Raw genomic sequence first — 5,241 nt, 5'->3', positions numbered from 1 at the left:
GTGTTCAGTTTGCGTTTTCCCTGTCTCGTCTTGTCAATCGCAATCAGCTGTGCCTCCCTCCTGTATGTAGTTTCCTCGTTCCCTTCTTTGTATTTATAGTGCGTGTTCACTCATGTTAGTTGCTAGTCCGTCTATGTTTCTTCCCTGCGTTCTCTCTCAGAGTCTTCCCTTCAGGTTCGTTTGATTAGTCATTCCCAGTTTAGGTCACCTTTAGGTTTTGCTTTGCTTGCCGTGTTTCTGTTTGTACCACCTGTGTAAATAAAAGCTCACTCACTTCCAATCCTGCATTCTTTGAATTTGTTATTGTTTTAATAACAATAACTACCAGGATCGTGCCATAGCAACACAGTGATCCCTAATCAAATCTCAGATACAAGGGATAGCCTATATACACATCCAACAGGACAGTAAAGCAATGGGCATCAATGCCACAAGTCAGGCCTCATAAAATACCTGAGTTATATAACAGCACCCTGACAGTGTCTCATACAAATGATATTCATTTCAATTTAATTTTAATTAGATAGATCTGTCCAAAAAATAATTATTAAATTAAATAATCTTTAATTTAAAAACATAATAAAAACATCATTTTTAAGTAGTGGATTTAAATTGCTAAAACACGTGTAATTTTTTTTCTTTACATTATTATTTAATTTTCGCATTTTTGATTATGTTTTCTCCTTAAGTAGTGTTTTCATATGTCACTTTGCTGTCACTCATGCTTGGTTATATAAATGTGTATTTCATCTGTATATGGTAAAGTGCTTTGTTACGTCCTACAGAGCAGGAGCTCGTCTGGGGACCTGTCTTCTCCTCTTTCTTTGCTCATTTGTTCTTTCGTTTTGTCTTTTCCTATAAGCTACAGTCCAATTAGCTACTCGTCTTGAATCAGTGGAAGCTTGAGAAGTGACAAAAAGCCCATCCTTCACCTACTTTTGTCATGGTCATGGGTCGCTGATCCTGCAGCGTTTTGAGTTTATTGTTATCATTTTCTAGTTTATTCTGATTTTGTATTCTATCATTGGGTCCAGCTGTGTTTCATTTCCTTGGGTTCTTCTTTTCCAAAGAACACACGATTGCTACCACAGCTGTGACAACTTTCCCGTTGAGAAATGTCATTACAACAGCTACAACATGTATCTGGACCATGAACCTGAAACAACTGCAGCAAGATGATACCATGCATTTTTAAATACATTTTCAGAAAAAAAAAATGGTGCTCTTTGTTTTTTGAATGTGCATCTGTTTGACCTTCAAAGCAGTTGTATTAATAATCAGAAAATCACCTGATTCAGCCATTCATTATGGTTAACAAATGGTTTTAACAGGTTAGGGTACCACTATGTCCACTACTATTTTTCTATGATGTAACTTGCACTTGCATTTTATGTGTGCTTCACACCTTATGTGAAATTTGTTATCAATCCAATAAATTGGAGGAAAAAAAGGATCTGTATGACACATTTTTAAGTTTTAGACTTAGCAATAGTGTATCCATGCTAACCAGACTCTAGAGTCTGCTAAGCATTCCAAAAAAATACTCTTTAAATGAACTTAAAATAATCATGGGAAGAACTTCCACATTATTAATTGGCTTTCTATTAGCATTAAACACTTGTGTTGGACTAACGTAATTTGTATGAATTGGTTCAACTCAATTAACTTAGGTTGGAACCAAATTTAGCAAATTAGTTGGAGAAAACAACAAAAACCTTTAAGGTGGATCAACACTATTACAGTTTTTCTAAAATGTTAAAACACAAAAGCCAATCCTGTAACCCAAATGACCAGTAGTCTAAACACATTTACTAAATGTAGCCACCATATTCCAGTACCATAAATACATGTCACATGAAGACACAATTCACAAAACACAACCCTCTGTACTCATAAATCTAAACACATTTTTCCTTGCTAAAACACATGTTGCAAAACAACTCTGCTCATATTCTCAAATGAAAGCCCATGTGATGCAAAATGCTTGCCACAGTCACGAATCTTTGAACACAGGGAACACACCTGGCGTCAGTCACTACACACAACGACTCAAAATTGAAGACACCTGTTGCTAATGATGTGACCCCACCTATAAAAGCATAGTTTGGTGAAGATGCCAAACAATCACAATGGATGAAGGCATTCGAGCGTGCGGAAGGAGAAGAGCTGCAGGCCAAAGAGGAAGAGGGGTTGAGATCAGAGGAGGAAGAGGTGAAGGCCTAAGAAGAAGAGGAGTTCGGAGTAGAGGAGGAAGAGAAGGAGGCCAACAAGAGAGAGGAGAAGGTCCAGGTGGGAGAAGAAGACAACCTCGCACCATCATAACAGATGATATGCGAGCAACAGTAATTGATCATGTCATTGTCCATGGCATGGCTGAAGCGGGACGAAGAGTACATCCAAACCTGAGTAGGTTCACCGTGGCCACCATTATCAAGGCATTTAGACAACACAACAGGTATAGTACGCTATTGCTTTCTTTGTCACACTACAGTTTTACAGGCCTGTGAAAGTGGTCTGTTACTTTACATGTAGTTTTACATATAAATCAGTCAATTGACAACACATGTTTCTTTCTTTAGAGCTGAAAGAATGCCACATAGAGGTGGGAGGGTTGCCATATTCACAGCGGCACAAGAAACCCTCATTGCAGATATGGTCCGTGAGAACAGCTGCATTAGACTCCGAGAGATCAGAGACAAAGTCATTGCAGATAATGTAAACTTTGAGAACATTGATGCTGTCAGCGTGTCCACAATAGACCGAGTTCTCCGGCGCCAACAGGTGAGGATGAAACAGGTCTACAGGGTTCCCTTTGAGCGCAACTCTGCGCGACACATAGAACAATGTTACGAGTATGTGCAAGTACGTATACATCCATGTCCACAGTTAGTGGACATACTGTGTTGCTTAGTGGCCTACATTACTTCTGGACAATACTGTGCTACCTGATTGACCGTTCTGAACACCTGTACGCTTTTCCATGTTCACAGAGGATAATGCAGTTGGACGCGATGGCCAGACCCCATGAGTACCTCTTCCTGGATGAGGCTGGCTTCAACCTCCAGAAACGAAGGCGAAGAGGCCGTAACATCATTGGCCAAAGAGCCATCACTGAGGTTCCTGGCCAACGGGGGGGTAATATTACTCTTTGTGCAGCTATGGGTATGGAGGGGCTTGTCCACCGGCATGCTGTCCTTGGGTCTTACAACACCCAACGTCTCCTCACCTTCCTAGAGGAGCTAAAAGACATCCTCCTGGACCATCAACAACACCATCCTAGGCTAGCACATCACATGTATGTGATCATTTGGGACAATGTCCGCTTCCACAAAACACACCAAATCAGAGAGTGGTTCACCACCAACAGTGACCACTTTTTAAACGTCTGTCTGCCACCCTACTCCCCTTTCCTGAACCCTATAGAGGAGTTCTTCTCATCATGGAGATGGAAGGTGTATGACAGACAGCCATACACAAGAGAGAACCTTGTACGGGCAATGGAGCTGGCCTGTGCTGACATCCCAGTGGAGGCCTTCCAGGGATGGATTCGCCATTCCAGGGCGTTTTTCCCGCGGTGCCTAGCAAGGGACAATATAGCCTGTGATGTGGATGAGGTGATGTGGCCCAATGCAGCTCGGCGACATGATGCCGCACAGTGACTGTGTGTAATACTGTAAAAAGACCGTGTAGACAATAAAAAAGACTTCACACCCTGATCATGTTTCCGAGAGTACTGTTGTGTGCGATAGATTCTGTTTTTGCATTGAGTTGTGTTACAGTAGTGTACGTACATGCAGGATGTTTTTATAGATTTATAGTCTTCATGTGAAACTCACAAATCTAAATGCCTAATCCTCTGCAGGGTTCTATGACGATCCGTTACTGTACAGTTTATAAAAATATGCATTGGCAGTTATGAACCAAAGAACCTTCTCACAAATTGAGCATTGTGTTTTCAATTGTTTTGCTGTAGTGTGTAATGCTGTGTATAGTGTTTACAGTTTTGACAGCTTCGAGCTGCTCTCTTGGTGTGGGAGTTTGAGTTTTGCAGTGGGAAGGTGTGGTTGTGTTTATGTAGCTTTAGAGAAGGGTGTTGTGTTTGGACATTGGGGGACCTGGTGGTAACGTTTGTGACATGTGTTTTAGCATTTGAGAAAAACTGTAAATTATATTGGATTCAAATGCAGTAAATAACTTGATTCATTAATCAAGTTAGTCCAACTTGAGTACATTAACTTGGAATAACAGAATTGCATAATGCTAAAATAAAGCAATTTAATCACACGGAAATTATTTCCATGATTTTTTTTTTTTATGTTCATTTAAATAGTTGTTTTTTGAGTCTGTGCAATATTACAGCAACACAATACTGCTGGGAACAACTGGTCATTTAGTTGCTGCTTTGCCTTTTGGTCACAGATTTTCATCAGTCTATCACCTCAGGTTGCCCCTTGACAGGAGAAGAACCCAAGTGTATAATGTTTTGTTGCCTTCATCATGCTACACTTCTCTTCTACTCCTGCTGTCCCAGTAAAATATTTACCTGACCAGTTTTTCCAAGTTCATAAACTCTTATAACTCTGTTGCAGTCAAGCCTACTACATGAATTTTGCAGTATTCATGTAAGTTATTTAAACATGGGGGCTCAGCAGTTATGATGGATGTGCTGTTCTGCAGCTAATGACTAATGCTAAATTCATAGTACAGTGTTTGTGTCTGTTCGCATATGTATTTGACTCTGCAGAGACTACAGAAAAGCACACTGAAAGATGATTGGTCGGACAGGGCAGGGAGCGACAGCAGCTTTCACTACAAATGGGAGAAACATGGAAAAATATCAAAGATCAAAAGTTCAGCATGAGGAGCTCAGATGGTGGCTGTGGACACTTTTTAAAAATTTGTTTAACATTCGGCTTCACTTTAGCTTGCTGCGTGTTATTATTTCAGTCTACAATCATCAATAGCACAAGCAAGAGTAGCCCATAGATCAGTTGTTTGTGACACTCCCCCTGGTGACAGTAAATGGCTACAACATATAAATGATTGTGTCCATACTTGTCAGTAGGCTGTGTGTACACTGGATCAGGATAATCATTGCACTAACATAATGTTGAAAAATAAAATATCAATAAATCCATTCTCCCTGCAGCACGGACTGCACTGCCCATGAGGCTACATTCTTTAGGGCTATGTCTGTAGTAGTGATGGGATTTCCGGGCCTTTTTAGAGAACCGGCTCTTT

General features: G+C 40.4%; 1 pseudogene; it reads left to right on the top strand.

Moving 5' to 3' along the window:
- Positions 1–2,652: 2,652 nt before the first annotated feature.
- On the top strand, positions 2,653–3,472 carry LOC146640106 (uncharacterized; annotated as a pseudogene).
- The last annotated feature ends 1,769 nt before the right edge of the window (positions 3,473–5,241 follow it).

Source organism: Diplotaxodon limnothrissa, linkage group LG1, assembly GCF_057381915.1.
Source record: "Diplotaxodon limnothrissa isolate DT_005_m linkage group LG1, D_limnothrissa_male_GT1.1, whole genome shotgun sequence".
Lineage (NCBI taxonomy): Eukaryota > Metazoa > Chordata > Actinopteri > Cichliformes > Cichlidae > Diplotaxodon > Diplotaxodon limnothrissa.
This window is presented reverse-complemented; position numbering and strand designations above follow the sequence as displayed.